This window comes from Heteronotia binoei, chromosome 19, assembly GCF_032191835.1.
Source record: "Heteronotia binoei isolate CCM8104 ecotype False Entrance Well chromosome 19, APGP_CSIRO_Hbin_v1, whole genome shotgun sequence".
In the NCBI taxonomy this organism is placed as follows: Eukaryota; Metazoa; Chordata; class Lepidosauria; order Squamata; family Gekkonidae; genus Heteronotia; species Heteronotia binoei.
The window spans coordinates 43,189,147-43,213,434 of record NC_083241.1 but is presented as its reverse complement, the minus strand read 5'-3'; the positions used below and the strand labels follow the sequence as shown (position 1 = coordinate 43,213,434).

The 24,288-nt window shown below is 49.4% G+C and overlaps 1 protein-coding gene and 1 non-coding gene across 2 annotated transcripts in view; both read left to right on the top strand.

Moving 5' to 3' along the window:
- The window catches only part of KLF13 (KLF transcription factor 13), a 42,279-nt gene that overhangs the window by 11,800 nt on the left and 6,191 nt on the right, over positions 1–24,288 (top strand). The window lies entirely within an intron of this gene.
- Positions 23,660–23,731, top strand: TRNAA-AGC (transfer RNA alanine (anticodon AGC)). Its single transcript has one exon. It is a non-coding gene; the product is annotated as a tRNA-Ala (tRNA).

Below are 24,288 nucleotides of genomic sequence, written 5' to 3'. Positions count from 1 at the left end.
AAAAGAAAATTACCGTTGTTCTACCTGCTTTCCTGCTGAAAATCACCAGCCTCAAACCACATTGACTCCATTTCCCCATCAAAAACCAACTCTCCCAAGCAGCCTTCTCCCATTAAGGGTAAAAGCAGTTTGGGGTGGCCAAATTTAGGAGAAAGGGAGAAATCTCCTTCGCATTGGAATCTCATATAGAATCTGGGAAGGAAGGAAGGAATTAAAGGGAGCTCCACAAAATGGAATACAGAGTTAGAGAACATGTAGATCTGACAGAATTCACAACTTGCTAAACCTGCTTATTTCATCCTTTCTTGCTGCCTAAAATGGCTTAGCTGCCATCCTAACAACTGAAGTGCAGCCCATAATCTACCATCAAAACACAAGCCCACAGTGAAATCCTCGATCTGCTTCATACATCGAGCAACAAAAAAACTTGGCCAACCGCTGCGAGAATAGGCAGCCGCAGCTGATCAAAGATCTCCAATCAACACGCCTGCACGATAAATGTTGTGAAAACCCCTGGCTAGCACATTTATCCTTTTATGTCTACAATGTTAGTTGTATACCTACAAGGTAAAGCCTGAAATATTATCGTAGAACACCTTAGATGAATCTTAGAACATCTTAGTAGTGTGTACCATTTCTCATTTCAGGCACACTGGTTTACATTGTCATTTCAATAAATTAGCCCTTGGACAAGAGAATAGTTAATTGATGCTTTCCTGTCTCCGGGCCTCTTATTTATCCACCTTCGCTCCAACCCCGATCATGAGCCAAAGGGCTACATATCAGTTCCTTGGCAACCCTAGTCAGAGATAATGGAAAGCCAAGTGCCAAGTGACTAATTAGTCCTTTAGTCCTGTTAACGCATCGAGCTCTCTGTCTTTGTTTTCCACTTTCCGACAGGATATAAAGGACCATGTTTCAATATTTAGCGTGTGTGTGGCGGGGGGGTGGGTGGGCTCCCCCCAGCCAACAATATCCATTTATCGAAAGGTGAAGACAATGCGGCCTTAACAAGGTTAACCAAACGTGCTGGGATAAAGACCCATGAAATCTGATGTGGCTAATTTGAGGAAAGCTGCCTTGCAGAGATCAGACGGTTCTCTCCCCCCCCCCCCCCCCGCGTCTGTTCATAGAAATCACAAAGCACACCGTTGCAAGTAAAGCTGTGGAGAATTATTATTATTTATTATTATTATTAGTTTATTTCTATTCCGCCCATTCCCCCATTTGGGGTCTCAGAGCGGAGTACAACACAAATAGTAATAAAATCACAACAAAATTACAATCATAACAAGAACCAGTGACAATATTTCCCAGTTCCCCAGAGAGCACTGAGATCTAGTTCTCAAAACCTTTTAAAAGTCCCCGGGCCAAGAGAGGCTAGATTGAAAACAACGAGGGAGCAAGCCTTTTCAGCAATGGCCCCCCCGATGGTGGAATCGACTTCCAGAGATGGTGCGAGCCCTGCGGGACCTGAATCAGTTCCGCAGGGCTTGCAAAACCATCCTCTTTCAGCTTGCTTTTAAGATAGAACCCGGCTAAATCGACTTGTAGCCACCTAGCCATCTTATATACGACTGTGAACTGTAGCACCTTAACTATTAATTTTAATTTATAATAGCTGTTTTACCTATTTTAACGAAGTCATAACGGTGACTTAATTATATTTTAATCTGCTTTTGTCTTGATTGTATTTTATTGAATCATGGTTGCCCCATGTCTGTGAGCCGCCCTGAGCCTGCCTTTGGTGGGGGAGGGCGGGATACAAAAACAAATTTACCTTACCTTACCTTACAATATTTAGTAAAGTACAACAGGATGGTCCAGCAGGATGACACAACAGAATGGTACTACAAAATAGCACAGAAGAATAGTACAGCCGTACAGGAGTACAGTACAGTAGGGGAGGCCGACCGATCTAACAGATAGATGCCCACCACCTCATCCGAAAACCTGGCGGAACGGCTCCACTTTACAGGCCTTACGAAAGGCCAACAAGCCAGGTAGGGCCCGGATCTCCATAGGGAGCTGATTCCACCAGGTCGGGGCCAGGACCGAAAAAGCCCTGATCCTGGTAGAGGCAAGATGGGCATCTCTTGGGCTGGGGACTATCAGAAGATCCAGGGAGGCCCTCCGGGGCATGTATGGGAAGAGAAGATCCTTCGGGTATGTTGGTTCCAGGCTGCGCAAGGCTTTGAAAGTCAAAATTAATACCTTGAACTGGACCCGGTAATGACCCCAAAATGTTCACAGTCACTGTTCCAGGCTGTTGTGAGTCACAAACAAACATTAAAAATAATATTGCAAAAAACATAAAGACCAACAATAAAAATTTCTTCAAATATATTAGAAGTAGGAAACCAGCCAGGGAAGCAGTGGGGCCCTTGGATGACCATGGGGTAAAAGGATTACTGAAGGAGGATGGGGAAATGGCTGAGAAGCTGAATGCATTTTTTGCCTCCGTCTTCACCGTGGAAGATGAGAAGTGTTTGCCCGCCCCAGAACCACTAATATTGGAAGGGGTGTTGAAAGACCTGAGTCAGATTGAGGTGACAAAAGAGGAGGTCCTACAACTGATAGACAAATTAAAAACTAATAAGTCACCGGGTCCGGATGGCATACATCCGAGAGTTCTGAAAGAACTCAAAGTTGAACTTGTGGATCTTCTAACAAAAATCTGTAATCTTTCATTGAAATCTGCCTCCGTTCCTGAGGACTGGAAGGTAGCAAATGTCACCCCCATCTTTAAAAAGGGTTCCAGAGGAGATCCGGGAAATTACAGGCCAGTCAGTCTGACTTCAATACCGGGAAAGTTGGTAGAAACCATTATCAAGGACAGAATGAGTAGGCACATTGATGAACACGGGTTATTGAGGAAGACTCAGCATGGGTTCTGCAAGGGAAGATCTTGCCTCACTAACCTGTTACATTTCTTTGAGGGGGTGAACAAACATGTGGACAAAGGAGACCCGATAGATGTTGTTTACCTTGACTTCCAGAAAGCTTTTGATAAAGTTCCTCATCAAAGGCTCCTTAGAAAGCTTGAGAGTCATGGAGTAAAAGGACAGGTCCTCTTGTGGATCAAAAACTGGCTGAGTAATAGGAAGCAGAGAGTGAGTATAAATGGGCAGTCTTCGCAGTGGAGGACGGTAAGCAGTGGGGTGCCGCAGGGCTCGGTACTGGGTCCCATCCTCTTTAACTTGTTCATAAATGATTTAGAGTTGGGAGTGAGCAGTGAAGTGGCCAAATTTGCGGATGACACTAAATTGTTCAGGGTGGTGAGAACCAGAGAGGATTGTGAGGAACTCCAAAGGGATCTGTTGAGGCTGGGTGAGTGGGCGTCAACGTGGCAGATGCGGTTCAATGTGGCCAAGTGCAAAGTAATGCACATTGGGGCCAAGAATCCCAGCTACAAATACAAGTTGATGGGGTGTGAACTGGCAGAGACAGACCAAGAGAGAGATCTTGGGGTCATGGTAGATAATTCACTGAAAATGTCAAGACAGTGTGCGTTTGCAATAAAAAAGGCCAACGCCATGCTGGGAATTATTAGGAAGGGAATTGAAAACAAATCAGCCAGTATCATAATGCCTCTGTATAAATCGATGGTGCGGTCTCATTTGGAGTACTGTGTGCAGTTCTGGTCGCCGCACCTCAAAAAGGATATTATAGCATTGGAGAAAGTTCAGAAAAGGGCAACTAAAATGATTAACGGGCTGGAACACCTTCCCTATGAAGAAAGGTTGAAACGCTTAGGGCTCTTTAGCTTGGAGAAACGTCGACTGAGGGGTGACATGATAGAAGTTTACAAGATAATGCATGGGATGGAGAAAGTAGAGAAAGAAGTACTTTTCTCCCTTTCTCACAATACAAGAACTCGTGGGCATTCGATGAAATTGCTGAGCAGACAGGTTAAAACGGATAAAAGGAAGTACTTTTTCACCCAAAGGGTGATTAACATGTGGAATTCACTGCCACAGGAGGTGGTGGCGTCCACAAGCATAGCCACCTTCAAGAAGGGGTTAGATAAAAATATGGAGCAGAGGTCCATCAGTGGCTATTAGCCACAGTGTGTGTGTGTGTTTGTGTATATATATATATATATATATATATATATATATATATATATATATATATATATATATATATATATATATATATATATATATATATATATATATATATATATATATATATATTTGGCCGCTGTGTGACACAGAATGTTGGACTGGATGGGCCATTGGCCTGATCTAACATGGCTTCTCTTATGTTCTTATGTTCTTAATTCTGAGATGTCAAAGCTGGAATATATCATCGAAACAGGCTTTGCTACCCTGGCTAAGCCCCCTTATAGGCTTTCGGAAAGGGCTTCTATTCTGTCCCCATGGAAAGGAAAGGTCCCCTGTGCAAGCACCAGTCGTTTCTGACTCTGGAGTGACATTGCTTTCCCCATACTTGGGCTCTAGATGCTGGAAGAAGACAGAATCCTTCCTGCAAGGAGAGAGCTCCCCAGCATGGTGCCCCTGAGCCCCACAACGCCTGCCAGCCCCTTTTTCTGGTGTCCACTAAGTGTTTTTAGAAAGTGGGTGGCACCAGGGAGGGCTCTGGCCTAGCAAAACTTCTGAGTGGCTACTGGAGATCTGACTGGTGGTGTTGTGGGTCAGCCAGGACTCCTCAGGAGAAGAAGAGTCTCAGGAAATCAGATCTGAACCAGCAGAAACCAGCAAGCCAGAAGATGAGCTGCAGGCTTGTCAGAGTTCACAGCCAGCAGTTGATGCAGAGCCACCAGCACCAGGTCATTACCAGCCCACCAGTTTTGCCCACACCCTTTGAGCACCGGAGATGAAGACTCAGAATGGAGCTCCAGGAGAGAAGGCAAAGGGCACGTCTCCTGGCCTGACGCCAGCTGCTTGCTGGTGATGATTGAGTGCAGGGTTACTCTCAAGCAGCTGGCTGCAAGAAGGACTTTCTAGCAGAGGCTTGGAGGGGGGACAATAGGAGGGCCTTTAGTGTCCTGGCCCCCCCTGGAGGTCCTCCTGATGGCACCTTTTTTTGCCTCTCGCCTGATCCAACATGGCTTTTCTTATGTTCTTACATTCTCGGGCAGTGATGTTCTGTCTTCCTGATGCTTGGGGGGCAAGAGTGGGGTGGCTTCTGGAGTTCTGGCCCCACTGGTGGACCTCCTGATGGTGCCTAGGTTTTGGCCACTGTGTGACATAGAGGGCTGGATGGGCCATTGCCTGATCCAACATGGCTTCTCTGTTCTTACATCTGGTGCAGCGATGCTCTGTCTTCTTGATGATTGGGGGGCAGCGGTGGGAGGGTTTCTAGTGTCCTGGCCCCCCTGGAGGATCTCCTGATAACACCTGGGGTTTTTTTGGCCACTGTGTGACACAGAGTGTTGGACTGGATGGGCCACTGGCCTGATCCAACATGGCTTCTCTTATGTTCTTCTTTCCGGGGCAGTGATGCTCTGTATTCTTGGTGTGAGAGCCAGTTTGGTGTAGTGGTTAAGTGTGCGGACTCTTATCTGGGAGAACCAGGTTTGATTCCCCACTCCTCCACTTGCACCTGCTGGAATGGCCTTGGGTCAGCCATAGCTCTGGCAGAGGTTGTCCTTGAAAGGGCAGCTGCTGTGAGAGACCTCTCCAGCCCCACCCACCTCACAGGGTGTCTGTTGTGAGGGGAGAAGACATAGGAGATTGTAAGCCGCTCTGAGTCTCTGATTCAGGGAGAAGGGCGGGATATAAATCTGCAATTCTTCTTCTTCTTGGAGTGGGGGGGGGGCAACACTGGGAGGACTTCTGGAGTTCTGGCCCTACTGGTAGACCACCTGAGTGCATCTGGGGCTTGGTCACTGTGAACTGGATGAGCCACTGGCCTGATCCAACATGGCTTCTCTGATGTTCTTAAGGCCATCCAGCTAAGAGCTATGGAAAAATGGCAGCCCTGGACTCTAACTCCAGCAAAACTTGAATCAGCAAAGAAGTTTTCATCCAAGACTGCACCAGCACACTGTCAGAAAACACTGCTGGCTATTGGGGTTGCCAATGCCCAGGTGGGGTCTTTTGATCTCCAGGAATTACAACTGATCTCCAGTTGGCAAAGATCTGTTCCCCTGGAGAAAATGGCTGCTTTGGAGGAGAAAATTCTGTGGCATTAGACCCTGCTGAGGCCCCTCCTGTCCCCAAGCCCCACCCGCCCCAGGCTCCACCTCCAAAGTCTCCAGGTATTTCACAACCTCAGAGCTGGAAAGAGGCACCGGAATTGAAAGCAAAAGGTTTCAGTGGAAAATTCTGGCGCTAGAATAGTTTTGGCTGCAACAAGCTGGGCAAGAGCACTTCTTTCTAAGGCATGGTGTGTGTGTGTGTGTGTGTGTGTGTCATGTGCGGTACGTTTTTCTCTGGCGGGGGGAGGAATAATCAGACACCAACTCGGCATCCCCAAACACAAATAGAAAACAGCAATGCCTGCAAAGAGAAAGGCGGCTCGAACATTTCCAAGTGCAAAAGTTGTATTCTTCCTTTGTCTGGCTGCTCACGGTCGTGGCGTGTCCAAACCTGGAAACCTGGAATGAGTCCATTTTGGCCCACGTGGTCGGGAACTGTTTTATAACTTGGAGTGGGCCTCTACTCTGTCAGGTTCCCCCCACCCCCTCTTTCCACTCCAAATTATCCTGGATCAGCTGTTTGGACATCAGATATTGCTGACGGAGCCAAAAGAGAGAGAGAGAGAGAGAAACCGCAACCCAAACGGAGGTCAACCATTTTCAGAAGCAATTTCTTGAAAGGTCTTCTTCTTGGTGTATGTGTTTCTATTTTCTGTCTCTCGCTCCCACCCTCTCGGCTTGTGCCAGCAAAGGCGGGCGAGGAGGCTCACGTGTCGGGTGAGATCACTATCTTCCTGTATATTGCGAGACAACTGGCAGACAATGAAGGTTATTTAAGAGCAGCCTCCCGGGCCAGACAAGTGTATCCTGTGTTTTGCCAACTCTGCCATTTCAGCAGTTTGTCTTGAACAACCACTTGGGATGGGAGAGGGGGGGGGAAGGTTAGAAACTTTAACTGTGGGATTCCGTAGAGCAGTAGCTCCCAACCTTTTTGGCACCAGGGACCGGTTTCATGGAAGACGATTTTTTTCCACGGACCGGTGGGATGGTGGTGCTGGGGTTTTTGCAGCCCCGGGCTGCCTCCACCTGCCCACGCCCTGTCCCTGTCCCCCCATGGGGGTCTTTAAATGAGGGGTAGGCAAAGGTTGATGCTGCACTGCCTTTTCTGCCCGCTGAGGATGGTGGCAAAGGGAGGCAGCTTCGAAGCGAGGCTGCGCTGCTTCTTTCATCCACCCGGGTAGCGGGGATGCTCTGCCTCACTCCGTGGCTCGGTTGCTAACAGGCCACAAACCAGTACTGGTCCACAGTCCAGGGGACTCCTGCTGTATTAATATTCAATAACCTTTACTGGCATGATATCGAACCTAACAGGGAACCAATCCATCCATCCAATGGCAATTTGCAGATAGCAAATTTGCAAATAGCAGCTCTCCAGCAGCCCCGGCCCCACTCAATGCACAGCAGCCAAGAAGGTCTGAGCGCCTGCTCCGGCTGCAACGCCACTGAGGATGTTCTCCGCAGCTGAGAACGAAACGTCTGGAAGGAAAATTTTCTCCAGTAGAACACGGCACTTGATCCCGAAAGATTCTACAAACCCTAATGATGTTACCAGCCGTGAAAACCTGAAATCTTTGATAATTTGCAGATACGTTAAGCACCTCCTAGACGCTAGATAAACCAAAAAAAAAAAAAAAAATTGCAACGGTTTCAATTACCAATTGCTTCTGAGTTGACAACAAGAAGACAATTTTATATTTGTCGGGCTTCGCTGTCTGCTCACTCAAACGGGTCGATGAGTATGGAGCGCAGGTCAGAGTAAAAAGCACAGTTGAAGAACACACGTTTATTTATTTTATTTTATTTATTTACGATTTATATCCCACCCTTCCCACCAAGGTGGCTCAGGGCGGCTCACAGCACATAAAATCTAACATAAAAATATTAAATTTAAACATTTTACACAGTTAAAAACATTAAAACCTAGCAGAAATCTAATAGAACTACACTCATTTTCCTATGCCGGTTAGTTATAAGCCTGCCAGAAGAGGGTTGTCTTACAGGCCCTGCGGAACTGAGCAAGGTCCCGCAGGGCCCTCACCTCCTCCGGCAGCTGGTTCCACCAGGAAGGGGCCATTACAGAGAAAGCCCTGTCCCTGGTAGATTTCAGGCGGGCTTCCTTTGGCCCGGGGACAACGAGAAGATTTTGGGTTCCCGATTTCAGTACTCTCTGGGGAACATGTGGGGAGAGGCGGTCCCTCAGGTAGGCAGGTCCTAGGCCATATAGGGCTTTAAAGGTAATGACCAGCACCTTGTACCGGACTCGGTATATTATTGGCAGCCAGTGCAGAACCCGGAGCCCCGGCCGAATGTGCTCCCATCTTGGGAGCCCCAATAACAACCGGGCAGCGGCATTCTGCACTAACTGCAACTTCCGGGTTCGGCACAAGGGCAGCCCCATGCAGAGGCTGAAGTTTCTATCTCTGGACATGCCCAAGTGCACAGTCTGTTAGCATAGGGAGTTTTATGGAATCTTCCAAGAAGCATCGCAGGTGGTAGCACATTGAACCTAGCTCGTGAATAGGCTCTGTGTTGCCAAGGGGCGGTTAGGCAGGTGAGATATTCAGCCCTATACCCAGGGCGTAAAAACCCCAAACTCAAGGGTAAACATCTGCCTTTAGCAAGGCTTTTGAGAACCTGCAATTCAATATCAACCAATCTTTGTCTAATCAAATAAGAAAGCTGATTTTTCGGTATATAGAAACAGATCTCCAGTATTAATCCCAATTGAATTGATATTGATCCCAATTGAATCAGGTTTGATTCCCCACTCCTCCACTTGCACCTGCTGGAATGGCCTAGGGTCAGCCATAGTTCTCGCAGAGTTGTCTTTGAAAGGGCAGCTGCTGTGAGAGCCCTCTCAGCCCCACTTACCTCACAGGGTGTCTGTTGTGGGGGGGAGAAGATATAGGAGATGGTAAGCCGCTTTGAGTCTCTGATTCAGAGAGAAGGGCAGGGTATAAATCTGCAGTCTTCTTCTTCTTCCTTTCCCAGCCAGAATAGGTGGACATTCGGAATGTATTTTGGCTGAGCAAATCACAACCGTCTTCTTTTTGATAGTGGCATGAATCAAAGGGCCAGTGCGCACTTCGACAAGCTCAATGCATGTGCCTCCCTCTCTCCTTTGAAACAAACCCCGGGGCTGTAAGAGTGGGGGAAGTTGAGGGCCTCAAGCGCTCTGAATTTATGTTCTGGCCATTAACAATCTCCTTCCTGCTGACTGTATATTTAGCACTGGCCTGCTGATCGGGGCAACCGTCACAACACACAACACACCGGCTGCTCCTGGAACATAGAGGCTCTCTTTAGGAGAGGCTGCCTTTCCACGGCATATATCAACATGCCAAGAGCTTTTTACGGTGCTTTTACAGAAAACGAAGCCTTCCTGCAGCATTTAGGTTTGATTTCCCATTCATTCCATTATTTGCTTAAATCCTAATGATACGCTGGGGGCGCGTTCGTTTCTTAACGTTTATAGCCATTTCTCGAGCTAATATTCCCCACCCCCCCTCAAAAAAAAGTGCAATAAATTGGATTGTCAGGTCTGAGTTGAGAAATATCTGGAGTTATTTTTTTTGGGGGGGGGGAGCAGGGACCTCAGTAGGGTATAATGCCATAGAGACCACCTTCCAAAAGCAGCCATTTTCTACAGGACAACTGATTTCAGTTGCCTGGTGATTGGTTCAGTTTGGTATAGCGGTGAAGAGCACAGACTTTCATCTGGGAGAACTGGGTTTGATTCTCCACTCCTCCACATGCAACCAGCTGGGTGACCTTGGGTCAGTCGCAGTTCTCTCAGGAGCAGTTTCTGTCAGAGCTCTCTCAGCCCCACCTACCTCACAGGGTGTCTGTTGTGGGGAGGGGAAGGGAAAGGAGATTTTAAGCTATTCTGAGACTTCCAGTGAAGTGCAAGATAGAAATCCAATGTTCTGCCCAGCAAGTGTTACTGATTGGTCTCAGTCTATACAGCCCTTATCATCTTCAAGGCCAGAGCTGGAGAAATGGTAATTAGCTTCTAATGAGAACCTGCGGCCCACAGGATGGGTGGAAAGAGGTCAGGAGTGGTGAGGTAATTTTCTAGAGGGTTCCAGCAAGACTGTGTACCTACTGGAGATGATCATCTCCTGATGCCATCTGGCCAAAAAAACTAGAATTGAGTTAAGAACCTGGAAAAGAAGGCTAGCTGACGATTCTGATGGACTGAAGGCCTGAGCTATGCTGTGCTTCTATTGCAACAGACTGCAATGTAGACAAGAGCTGTGGCCTTTGACTTTTGGACATAAGGTTTGCGCTACCCAACAGAAGTCTTGAAAATGAGTTATATAGAATCACAGAGTTGGAAGAGACCTCCGGGCTCATCTAGTCCAACCCCCCTGCATGATGCAGGAAATTCACAAGCAACTCACCCTAAGTTCACAGGATCTTCATTGCTGTCAGGTGGCCATCCAGCCTCTGTTGAAAAACCTCCAAGGAAGGAGAGCCCACCACCTCCCGAGGAGGAAGCCTGTTCCACTGAGGAACCGCTCTAACTCTCGAACCCAGCTCTTGCACCGCAGATCAACATAGCTGCCCTTTGAAACCACATCCAAGTAGGGCAGGTTATCTTGGTTCCGACCTCTTAGTGTGGCTTTTCAGTCACAGGAACATGTATCTAAAATTAATAGCTTAAAAGCCAGAGAAGAAATCAGCTTTTAAAAAAAAAAATCCATTGACAGTTCTCCGTAGGATGCAAACAACCTTTGTGGAATAGCGCTCCTGTAAGGACGCTTTCTACCACAAGACAATGCATTGGTTCCCGAGCACATAATCGATTTTAAGACAGAACTTTTATAAAGTGAACGTGACAGCTTTATATACCCTGCCAATGACAACTGCGCTCTGTCAAACCACTCAGGACAGCTGGCATTGGCCTAGCCGGCCAATCAGACGGCAAGCTCCCCCCCCTCACCTACAATTCACAGCTGCTGGGTGCTGTGTTCCGATTGGCTGAAACTTCCATAAACGGCTCAGGCTCCCCTCGCCCTGCTCTCTTGTGCAACGATGTTTTTCTATAAATCACTGGGGTGGAGGGAGAGAAAAGGAAATGCCCCCTTTCCTCTCTGCCTCCTAGTGTGGTTGTGAGTGAGCTCATGGCCTCAGGTCTCTCTGCTTTCATGCTGCTCTGGATACGGAGGGAACTGGTTAGGCTAGGTGGCTGGAAGCTATGAAGGTGGCTGCAGACAGCATTGCCAACTTCTGATTAAGAAATTACTGGAGATTCCAGGATTGAGTTTGGGCAGGGCGGGGTTTGGAGAAAGGAAGGACCACAGTGGGGTACAACGCCACAGAATCCACCCTCCAAAGCAGCCATTTTCTCCAGGAGAACTGATCTCTGTAGTCTGGAGGTCAATCGAAATTCCAGGAGGCCCTCTCTGAAGCTTGACGACCCCGGGGAGCTCTAAATTGGGAAATCCCAGGAGATTTGGGGGTGGAGGGCGGAGTTTGGGGGGAGGAGCTCAGCAGGGCACAATACCATGGACGCCGCTCTCCAAAGCAGCCATTTTCTCCAAGGGAACCAATCTCTGTTGTCTGGAGATAGCGCTGCCAGTTTGGTGTAGTGGTGAAGTGTGCAGACTCTTATCTGGGAGAACGGGGTTTGATTCCCCACTCCTCCACTTGCAGCTGCTGGAATGGCCTTGGGTCAGCCAGAGCTCTCTTATCTGGGAGAACCGGGTTGGATTCCCCACTCCTCCACTTGCAGCTGCTGGAATGGCCTTGGGTCAGCCAGAGCTCTCTTATCTGGGAGAACCGGATTTGATTCCCCACTCCTCCACTTGCAGCTGCTGGAATGGCCTTGGGTCAGCCAGAGCTCTCTTATCTGGGAGAACCGGGTTGGATTCCCCACTCCTCCACTTGCAGCTGCTGGAATGGCCTTGGGTCAGCCAGAGCTCTGACAGGAGTTGTCCTTGAAAGGGCCAGTTTGGTGTAGTGGTTAAGTGCGCGGACTCTTATCTGGGAGAACTGGGTTTGATTCCCTACTCCTCCACTTGCACCTGCTAGCATGGCCTTGGGTCAGCCATAGATCTAGCAGGAGTTCTTGTTGAAAGGGCAGCGGCTGTGAGAGCCCTCTCAGCCCCACCCACCTCACAGGGTGTCTGTTGTTGGGGAGGAAGATAAAGGAGATTGTGAGCCGCTCTGAGACTCTGATTCAAGAGACAAGGGCAGGGTATAAATCTGCAGTCTTCTTCTTCTTCTTCTGGGAAAGCCAGTTTGGTGTAGTGGTTAAGTGCACAGACTCTTATCTAGGAGAATGGGGTCTGGTTCCCCACTCCTCCACTTGCAGCTGTTGGAATGGCCTTGGGTCAGCCATAGCTCTCATAGGAGTTGTCCTTGAAAGGGCAGCTGTGGTGAGAGCCCTCTCAGCCCCACCCACCTCACAGGGTGTCTGTCGTGGGGGGAGAAGATAGGAGATAGTAAGCTGCTCCGAGTCTCTGATTCAGAAAGAAGGGCGGGGTATAAATCTGCAATTCTTCTTCTTACCAGGTCCCCCGACTATTGGTGGGTATGGGTTGGTGTTTTTTTTTGCCAGATTGGGAAACTCTTGGAGATTTGGAGGTAAAGCCTGTGGAAAACAGGAATCTCGTTGGGGCGCAATACCCCAGAGTCAGCCCTCCAGAGGATCCCTTTTCTCCAGGGGGACTGATGGGAGTCTGGAAACGAGCTGCAATTCCAGGGGGTCCCCAGGCGCTGCCTGGAGGCTGGCATCCATATCTGATGGTGAGTTACATCGCCTGGAGATCTCCAGGCCCCACTCTTGTTGTAGGGCCACCAGCTCTCCCCCTGTAGGGCCACCAGAAAGTTCGCTATCCTAGCTAGGAGCTGGGGATGTTTAGCCTGGAGAGGAGGCGGCTGAGAGGTGATAGGATCCCCATCTTCAAGGCCTTGAAGGGCTGTCCCCTCCGAGAGAAAGGCAGAGGAGAAAATACCCACAGGAGCTGAAGAAAAGGGTTCCGGGCCCCGCCTTCTGCTTGACAGACCAGCTTTCTACGCAAGGGAGAAGATGCAGTCATGCGTGCCTGACGTGTTTCAGGCCCTGGGCGGGTTTGCCCTCTCATTTTGCAGTTTGCGAAAAGTCATGAACAACTTAATTCGGAGCCATAGGGAGTGTTTGCTGGCACCTAAAGTCCTGGCACCTCAGGAGCGCAGCTGGCTTCCCGTGCAGGGTTCAGGGTGGTGCTGAGTCATCCGGATTGCTTTGCTACACCATACGTCGCCTGTGGGGACGCCTGGCCCGGCATCCCCTGTTCGTTCTGGCACTCACGGTTGCTATTGTCAGGGCTGGCAACGGGGAGGCAGACAAAGGGGAGAAGAAGAAGAAGATATTGGATTTATATCCCGCCCTCCACTCCCAAGAGTCTCAGAGCGGCTCACAATCTCCTTTCCCTTCCTCCCCCACAACAGACACCCTATGAGGTGGGTGGGGCTGAGAGAGCTCTCGCAGCAGCTGCCCTTTCAAGGACAACCTCTGCCAGAGCTCTGGCTGACCCAAGGCCATGCTAGCAGGTGCAAGTGGAGGAGTGGGGAATCAAACCCGGTTCTCCCAGATAAGAGTCCGCACACTTAACCACTACACCAAACTGGCTCTCCACAAAGGGAGCACAAAGGGTGCAATTTGCCCCATTTTGTTTTTTGCGCTGAAGCCTCCATGGGGAGGGGCCCTGACCCAGATGGCCTGAGCTATCCTTTTCTGGTCAGACCTCAGAAGTTAAGCAGGGTCAGCCCCGGTGAGTACTTGAATGGGAGACCAAGCGGGAAGTCCAGGGTTGTTATGTAGAGGCAGGGGTGGAATTCTAGCAGGAGCTCCTTTGCATATTAGGCCACACAACCCTGATGTAGCCAAGCCTCCAAGAACTTACAGGGCTCTTCTTACAGGACATACTGTAAGCTCCAGGAGGATTGGCTACATCAGGGGTGTGTGGCCTAATATGCAAAGGAGCTCCTGCTAGAATTCTACCCCTGTGTAGAGGCAGCCAATGGCAAACCGCTTCTGTTTGTCTGTTCTGTTCCGGATGGCCCAGGCTAGATCAGATCTTGAAAGCTAAGCAGGATCGGCCCTAGTTACTGGTTGGACAGGAGGCCATGAAGAAGAAGGAGAAGGAGGAGAGCCAGTTTGGTGTGGAGAGCCAGTTTAGTGTAGTGGTGAAGTGTGTGGACTCTTATCTGGGAGGACCAGGTTTGATTCCCCACTCCTCCACTTGCAGCTGCTGGAATGGCCTTGGGTCAGTCATAGCTCTCACAGGAGTTGTCCTTGGAAGGGCAGCTGCTGTGAGAACCCTCTCAGCCCTACCCACCTCACAGGGTGTCTGTTATGGGGGGAGAAGATATAGGAGATTGGAAGCCACTTTGAGTCTCTGATTCAGAGAGAAGGGTGGGGTATAAATCTGCAGTCTTCTTCTTCTTCTTCTTCATACCCGTCCCTTCACTACCTGAAGGAGTCTTAAGAGTGCCTCACAATCTCCTTTCCCTTCCCCTCCCCATAACAGGCACCCTGTGAGGCAGATGGAGCCGAGAGAGCTCTTTCGAAAACAGTGACTGACCCAAGGTCACCCAGCAGCTACAAGTGGAGGAGTGGGGAATCAAACCCAGTTCTCCCAGATTAGAATCCGTGCACTTAACCACTACACCAAACCGGCTCTCCAAGGAAGTCCAGTGTTGCTACGCAGAGGCAGGCAACAGCAAACCATCTCTGATCATCTCTTGCCTTACAAACTCTAGGGGGTTGCTGTAAATCGGCTGCAATTTGATGGAACTTTCCACTGCCATCACCATCCATGGGGAGAAAGGCCCCCATATGAGCATATGAAGCTGCCTTATACTGAATCAGACCCTTGGTCCATCAAAGTCAGTATTCTCTTCTCAGACTGGCAGTGGCTCTCCAGGGTCTCAAGCGGAGGTTTTTCACACCTATTTGCCTGGACCCTTTTTTGGAGATGCCAGGGATTGAACCATCTTCCCAAGCAGATGCTCTACCACTGAGCCACTGTCCTCCCCCCCTGATTTTGGTAAGAACCGGGGTGGGGGGTGTTGTATCAGGAACTCCTTTGCATATTAGGCCACACATCCCTGATGTAGCCAGTCCTCTAAGAGCTTACAGGGCTCTTAGTACAGGGACCGGCTACATCAGGGTTGTGTGGCCTAATATGCAAAGGAGTTCCTGATACAAAAAAACCCCAAACCCTGGTCAGGACAGCAATGCTACCAAAGAATGCGGTTTGCCCCTTTCCTCTGTCGATGGCCCAACAACCTCTTTGTGGTTCCTCTTTGCCACGTCCAGCTGCAACACAAACACACACACACACACATGAAGCTGCCCCACAGTAAATCTGACAGCCAATCAAATCTCTAGTGGCCGATCACAAAAGCCCTCTGTCCCCGCCCTTACTAAAAACACTGGGCAGCCGCCAGGAAAGGGGTCCCCCAGTACCCTCCGCCACAGTGTTGGGGACCCTGGTGTGCCACACCTAGGCTGAAGTGCGGCTTTTCTCGACGCTGAAATGTGGACGTTGCATGGCTTGGGAAGGGGACTCCCCGTGAGGGGCTGTAAAGACTGATTTGGCTGTGTATGTTTTTTTTGGTTCGCAGCAGTTTGTTGGCAAACAACGCCCTGTGATGAAAACCTTATTTTTGCATGAGTAGGATGTCTACCCACGTGGGCGTGGGATGAGTCACATGCAGGTGTGCTGGTGGAGAGCCAGTTTGGTGTAGTAGTTAAGTGTGAGGACTATTATCTGGGAGAACCGGGTTTGATTCCCCACTCCTCCACTTGCACCTGCTGGAATGGCCTTGGGGCAGCCATAGTTTTCCTAGGAGTTGTCATTGGAAGGGCAGCTGCTGAGAGAGCCCTCTCAGCCCCACCCACCTCACTGGGTGCCTGTTGTGGGGGGAGAAGATGTAGGAGATTGTGAGCCACTCTGAGTCTCAGAGAGAAGGGCGGGGTATAAATCTGCAGTCTTCTTCTTCAGAGCTCTCTCAGCCCCACCCACCTCACTGGGTGCCTGTTGTGGGGGGAGAAGATGTAGGAGAGTGTAAGCCGCTCTGAGTCTCAGAGAGAAGGGCGGGGTATAAATCTGCAGTCTTCTTCTTCAGAGCTCTCTCAGCCCCACCCACCTCACAGGGTGTCTGTCATGGGGGGAGAAGATGTAGGAGATTGTGAGCCGCTCTGAGTCTCAGAGAGAAGGGCGGGGTATAAATCTGCAGTCTTCTTCTTCAGAGCTCTCTCAGCCCCACCCACCTCACAGGGTGTCTGTCATGGGGGGAGAAGATGTAGGAGAGTGTAAGCCGCTCTGAGTCTCAGAGAGAAGGGCGGGGTATAAATCTGCAGTCTTCTTCTTCAGAGCTCTCTCAGCCCCACCCACCTCACTGGGTGCCTGTTGTGGGGGGAGAAGATGTAGGAGATTGTAAGCCGCTCTGAGTCTCAGAGAGAAGGGCGGGGTATAAATCTGCAGTCTTCTTCTTCAGAGCTCTCTCAGCCCCACCCACCTCACAGGGTGTCTGTTGTGGGGGAGAAAATATAGGAGATTGTGAGCCGCTCTGAGTCTCTGATTCAGAGAGAAGGGCGGGGTATAAATCTGCAGTCTTCTTCTTCAGAGCCCTCTCAGCCCCACCCACCTCACAGGGTGCCTGTTGTGCGGGGATAAGATTGTGAGCCACTCTGAGCCTCTGATTCAGAAAGAAGGGCGGGGTATAAATCTGCAGTCTTCTTTTTCTTCCCTGAATTATGGGTTGGTGTAACCTTGCAAAATGCCAGTAAACACAAGCCGACGTACAAATCTATCTTAATGTTGTGCCCTTCGCTCCAGAACATCTTACAGAGCGGGGTGGGGGTGGGGGAAGAGATGACTGAAGAAAGCCTTGGGGGTTAATCCACCACAACGTTTTTTTGCACAGACACCGACAAAACAAGAAGCTTCCGGGGTTTGCCCAGGAAACCATGGAAGGCATTGTGTTAACAGAAACTGTGTGTTTTGCTGGCTACAGGACTCCCGCAGAAGTGTTCTGTTTGCATCATCCTTGTAAGCTTTCCTCCCTTCTGATGGGCATGTGTGAAAAGGGAACAGGGGACACCCTTTTGGCTTCAGGCACCTGCCTGCGTAATTTTTCCATTAACCGACTTATTTATACTTCAAGCCTGCGATCGCGAGATGCCAGGAACACCCTCGCAAGCTTCAGTTAGCAGCCTCGTTGAAAGCGTCTCCTAAAGCTACTGGCTACACTATGCGTTCCCAACGCGGTGCCCATGGGCATTGTGGTGCCCACCAAGGCCTTTCCTGGTGCCTGCCAAGTGCTTTTAGAAAGTGGGCATGGCTAGGTGGGTTTTTCGCAAGGCAGGGCTTCTGATTGGCTGTGCAGGTTAAAAGACAAACAGAGCGTCTGCGTGAAATATTTCCCCTCTCTCTCTTTCGGACATTTTGTGATTGGCACCACCTCACGTGGCAGCCATTTTTGGGATTGCTCCCCACTGCCTTGTGTCAGAATTCAAAAGATGCCCACCAAGCCCCAAAAAGGCTGAGGACCCCTGAGCTATATGTTAAGGTTCCCGAGTCAAGTCCCAGTCTCTGCTGGATACAGTAACCTTCAGTGTGCTCCTCCATTTCAAAAACACTTCCTTTCTCTAATTTCTTATTTTCAGTTTCTGCCATTCCCTTTTCCTGCTGAACTGTTTGCACACAACTTTCTCCTGCTCTATAGAATGTAATTATTTTAAAAGAGTTGCTTGAATTATCCACAAGGCACAAGATGCGCCTTTTGATTCATTTCACCAACAATACTGTACGCCTTAAAGCCTGGGACTACTAGCTTCTCTGTGGCTGTTTATTGAGATTTTATGGGCCTTGATTTTTCCAGAAAAAGTACTTTTTTCTCATTCATTTTCAGCACCTTAAATTATCCTCTCCAAGGCTTTAATACTTGCTCTGTGCTTCAGTTCACTGCTCAGTTTAAAAAGCAGCACCATATTGGAAATGGTTGTAGAACTGTTCATTTCAAGCTATTCCTCAATTTTGAAAAGGGGGCTGTGACTTGGAATTTCCAGAGAAGCAGTTCCTCTTAGATCATTTATTTGGAGCAGGAAAAGTGAAAATTCAGGAGTCACCCAATACGTAACAATATTCCTTTGGAAGAAAACCCACTGATGTCAAGATGACTTTTGCGAATATTTGCTGAGGAGGTGGGAGCCAGAACAGCCAGAGAAAATGAGTAATTCGGGCGGGGGCTGGAAGAGAAGCATGAGGTTTCGTTTTCAGATTTTTTTTTCATGGAAAAAAGCAAAAGATGAATTTCGTGCCATCTTTCCAGTACCAGAGGTGGCACAGACGTGGGAGTGAAAAAATAGTGTCACCAGTTCCTCAATTTAAAAATGAGATCAGGCTGGCACAAAACAAATGTTGGAAGTCGTGCATGCTAGAGACTCTCATACCCTTAACAACTTTTGGGTGGGGTGTGGGGGGGAAACCACTTCAAGATAAATGAAAACATTACAAGGAATAAATAAATTCTGGAACTTAAAATACCATCACTTTCTGCTCTAAGGAAACGGGAGACCACGAGTTCTGATTTCATTTTGTTGACTCACATGGCAAAGAAGAAAGCACCTTTTATGTAGCATGCAGAAGAGACAGCTTTAATGCTTGGGTCGCCTTGCGGATGGATAGAGGCTTGGTTTTGGGGTCAGCTGGAAGTGCCTGTATGAAATGGTGGGAGCGGAAACATTTTCCCCAACCGCGCCAAGCGTTATTTAAGGACACTTTGTTTAAAAATATTCTTTCGTTCACTCGGCCAGATGGAAGCCATTGCCCCAGCCAGAGAAATCACGTACCCTTGATCTATCTTTGGAAGAGTCCCTTCCCCCGCTTCTTGCTCTCATCTTATATGAATATATGGAGCTGCCTTATACTGAAACAGACCCTTGGTCCATCAAAGTCAGTATTGTCTACTCAGACTGGCAGTGCTCTCCAGGGTCTCAAGCTGAGGTTTTTCACGCCTAGTTGCCTGGGTCCTTTTTAGATGGAGATACCAGGGATTGAACCTGGGACCTTCTGCTTACCAAGCAGATGCTCTACCACTGAGCCACCATCCCTCCCAAGGATAATTCTGTGTGGTCATCAGATATACACATGGACACATACATCATACTTAATTGGGCTGCAGGTCCATCAAAATCACTTTACTCTGACTGGCAGTTGCTCTCCAGGATCCCAGGCAGAGGTCTTTCATGTCACCTACTTCCTGGTTCTTTTCAACTAGAGATACTGGGGATTGAACCTGGGACCTTCTGCGTCCCAAGCAAATGCTCTGCCACTGAGCCACGGCTCCTCCCCTACAATACATGAACACATGAAGCTGCCTTCTACTGAATCAGACCTCTGATCCATCAAGGTTGGTATTGTCTGCTTAGACTGGCAGCCGTTCTCTAGGGTCTCAGACAGAGAATGGTCTTTCCCATCACCTCCTGCCTGGTGTTTTTCAACTGGAGATGCTAGGGATTAACCCTGGGACCTTCTGCATGCCAAGCAGAGGCTCTTCCACTGACCCATGGATCCTTCTATAATACACAAACACAAGAAGCTGCCTGATACTGAATCTTTGTCCATCAAGATCAGTCTTGCCTACTCAGACTGGCAGTGGCTCTCCAGGGTCTCAGGCAGAGGTCTTTCACATCACCTCCTGCCTGGTCCTTTCAACAGGAGATGCCAGGGATTGAACCTGGGACTTTCCACATGCCAGGAAAAGGGTCCACCACTGAGCCTGGGTCTGGGACAAGTGATGCTCTGTATTCTTGGTGCTTGGGGGGGGGGGGCGCAACAGTGTGAGGATTTATAGTGTCCTGGCCCCACTGATGGACCTCCTGATGGCACCTGGGTTATTTGGTCACTGTGTGACACAGAGTGTTGGACTGGATGGGCCACTGGCCAGATCCAACATGGCTTCTCTTATATTCTTATGAGCCATGGACCCTCTCTAAAAGAAACTGCCTTACACTGAGTCAAACCCCTCGGTCTATCAAGGTCAGTCTTGTCTACTCAGGCTGGCAGTTGCTCTCCAGGGCTTTAGGCAGAGAGGTCTTTCACGTCATCCCCTGCCTGGTCCTTTCAACCAGAGATGGAACCTGAGACCTTCTGCATACCAAATAGGTGTTCCACCACTAAGCCATGACCCTCCCCTAAGCAAGGCTCAGAGATTCACACAATGCAGCCCAAATGCCTATCCCTCACCCATGCCCTGGGAGCCAGTTTGGTGTAGTGGTTAAGTGTGCGGACTCCTATCTGGGAGAACCGGGTTTGATTCCCCACTCCTCCACTTGCACCTGCTGGAATGGCCTCGGGTCAGCCAGAGCTCTGGCAGAGGTTGTCCTTGAAAGGGCAGCTGCTGTGAGAGCCCTCTCCAGCCCCACCCACCTCACAGGGTGTCTGTTGTGGGGGAGGAAGGGAAAGGAGATTGTGAGCCGCTCTGAGACTGTTCAGAGTGGAAGGCAGGATATAAATCCAGTATCTTCATCTACCTCACAGGGTGTCTGTTGTGAGGGAGGAAGGGAAAGGAGATTGTGAGCCGCTCTGAGACTGTTCAGAGTGGAAGGCAGGATATAAATCCAGTATCTTCATCTACCTCACAGGGTGTCTGTTGTGAGGGAGGAAGGGAAAGGAGATTGTGAGCCGCTTTGAGACTCTTCGGAGTGGAGGGCGGGATATAAATCCAATATCTTCATCTACCTCACAGGGTGTCTGTTGTGGGGGAGGAAGGGAAAGGAGATTGTGAGCCGCTCTGAGACTCTTCGGAGTGGAGGGCGGGATATAAATCCAATATCTTCATCTACCTCACAGGGTGTCTGTTGTGGGGGAGGAAGGGAAAGGAGATTGTGAGCCGCTCTGAGACTCTTCGGAGTGGAGGGCGGGATATAAATCCAATATCTTCATCTACCTCACAGGGTTTCTGTGGTGGGGGGAAGGTAAAGGAGATTGTGAGCCACTCTGAGACTCTTCGGAGTGGAGGGCGGGATATAAATCCAATATCTTCATCTACCTCTCAGGGTGTGTTGTGGGGGAGGAAGGGAAAGAAGATTGTGAGCCGCTCTGAGACTCTTCGGAGTGGAGGGCGGGATATAAATCCAATATCTTCATCTACCTCACAGGGTGTCTGTTGTGGGGGAGGAAGGGAAAGGAGATTGTGAGCCGCTCTGAGACTCTTCGGAGTGGAGGGCGGGATATAAATCCAATATCTCCATCAACCTCACAGGGTTTCTGTGGTGGGGGGAAGGTAAAGGAGATTGTGAGCCGCTCTGAGACTCTTCGGAGTGGAGGGCGGGATATAAATCCAATATCTTCATCTACCTCTCAGGGTGTGTTGTGGGGGAGGAAGGGAAAGAAGATTGTGAGCCACTCTGAGACTCTTCGGAGTGGAGGACGGGATATAAATCCAATATCTTCATCTACCTCACAGGATGTCTGTTGTGGGGGAGGAAGGGAAAGGAGATTGTGAGCCGCTCTGAGACTCTTCGGAGTGGAGGGCGGGATATAAATCCAATATCTTCATCTACCTCTCAGGGTGTGTTGTGGGGGAGGAAGGGAAAGAAGATTGTGAGGCACTCTGAGACTCTTCGCAGTGGAGGACGGGATATAAATCCAATATCTTCATCTACCTCACAGGATGTCTGTTGTGGGGGAGGAAGGGAAAGGAGATTGTAGGCCGCTCTGAGACTCTTCAGAGTGGAGGGCGGGATATAAATCCAATATCTTCATCTACCTCACAGGATGTCTGTTGTGGGGGAGGAAGGGAAAGGAGATTGTGAGCTGCTCTGAGACTCTTCGGAGTGGAGGGCGGGATATAAATCCAATATCTTTTTCTTCTTCTTCTGAAATCCATCTGGGAGGCAGAGACGCTATGGGGCTCTTATGGTTGGCCTTGTTGGGTCTTTCTTCCTTGGTAAAGAGTAAGAAAGACTGTATGAAATCTGGCTAGGGTTTCTCAGACAACACGCTGGGGAACCCTGATCTGGGGAATATCAAACACTTCGTGAGGAGACCACAACTAGAAACAGGGCCAAACTCCAAGTGGACAGCAGTCTTAAATTATGAGAAGGGCTTTTTTTTTTTTTTTTTAGCAGGAAAGCACGGGAAGGCAGTTCTGGCTGGCTGGGTATCAGGGGGTGTAGCCTAATATGCAAATGAGTTCCGGCTGGCCTTCTACAAAAAAAGCCGCATGAAACAATGGTAACATCAGGGGGTGTGACCTAATATGCAAACGATCTCCTGCTGGCCTTTTTCTAAAAAAAAAAAAAGCCCTAATTATGGGCAATATCAAGACAACTCCTGTTTCAGTGACAAAGAGCCTTCTTTTCTCCGCCTCCCCCCCTCTCTCACTCCGAGGAGGCAGGATTCTTGCCGCTTCCCCAGTTTTGGAAGAAACTCCTTTTGCCTCTAAGCGATGGCAGCAGCTACCAAGAGTTCTTAGCCATCCAACACAAACATAATATGTCGGTAGAGTTTGAGCTCCATGTTATTTATGCTCTGTGGATAGGAATAAAATCCGCCACAGAGATTTGTGCAAGAAATTATTTTACTAATTTTTAAAAATGATGTTATGACTCTGGTTTTTGACATCTGTTGCACTTATGCCAATGCCTTGAGGGGTATGTGTGTAATTAAAACATGTTGAATAAAAGCTAATGTGCAGCGGAAGGGAAACAACCAGCGCTAGCAGAAGATGTGAGTCACAACCAAGCCAATCCTGCTTGTATGCAAATGCAGATTTCCCTCCACTACAATGCACATTGCAGAATATAAAATTATATACAAGTTAAGACTGACTAGCAAACCAGAAGTGTTGAGCTCATACAAAGGGCCGGAAGGGACTGGGGGGGGGGGAAGTCGCTACAGCTCGTTTCTGCTGTAGTAACCCCCTTCAACCTTGATTCCCTTGCAGCTGCCAAGAGGTCTGATGGAGAATTACATACCCAAGTTGGGGAAGCAGCCATGGTTCAGTGGTAGAGCATCTGCTCGGCATGCATAAGGTCCCAGGTTCAATCCCCAGCTTCTCCAACAAAAAGGACCAGGTAGGAGGTGATGGGAAAGACCTCAGCCTGAGACCCTGGAGAGCCATGAAGTGGGGCTGTAGCTCAGTGGTAGAGCATCTGCTCAGCATGCATAAGGTCCCAGCTTCAATCCCCGGCTTCTCCAACGAAAAGGACCAGGCAGAAGGTGATGGGAAAGACCTCAGCCTGAGACCCTGGAGAGCCACTGCCAGTCTGAGCAGACAATACTTACCTTGCTGGACCAAGGGTCTGATCCAGTATAAGGCAGCTTCTTGTGTCCATGGATTATAGGAGGGTCCATGGCACAGTGGAAGAGCCCTGCTCGGCATGCCAAAGGTCTCAGGTTCAGTCCCTGGCATCTCCTGTTGAAAAGGACCAGGCAGGAGGTGATGGGAAAGACCTCAGCCTGAGATCCTGGAGAGCCATGAAGTGGGGCTGTAGCTCAGTGGCAGAGCATCTGCTCAGCATGCATACGGTCCCAGGTTCAATCCCTGGCTTCTCCAACAAAAAGGACCAGGCAGGAGGTGATGGGAAAGACCTCAGCCTGAGACCCTGGAGAGCCATGAAGTGGGGCTGTAGCTCAGTGGTAGAGCATGTGCTCAGCATGAATACGGTCCCAGGTTCAATTCCTGGCTTCTCCAACAAAAAGGACCAGGTAGGAGGTGATGGGAAAGACCTCAGCCTGAGACCCTGGAGAGCCACTGCCAGTCTGAGCAGACAATACTTACCTTGCTGGACCAAGGGTCTGATCCAGTATAAGGCAGCTTCTTGTGTCCATAGATTATAGGAGGGTCCATGGCTCAGCGGAAGAGCCCTGCTCGGCATGCCAAAGGTCTCAGGTTCAGTCCCTGGCATTTCCAGTTGAAAAGAACCAGGCAGGAGGTGATGGGAAAGACCTCTGCGGCAAGGGAAGGGGGAGGCGGCAGGTTGGCAGCCTACCTGGAGGGCCACACATGCACCCTCGGGCCGGTGCTGGGCTGAGGTGTCAAACTCATTTGTTATGAGGATCAGATCTGACATAAATGAGATCTTGTTGGGTCGGGCCAGGCTATGTCGGGCT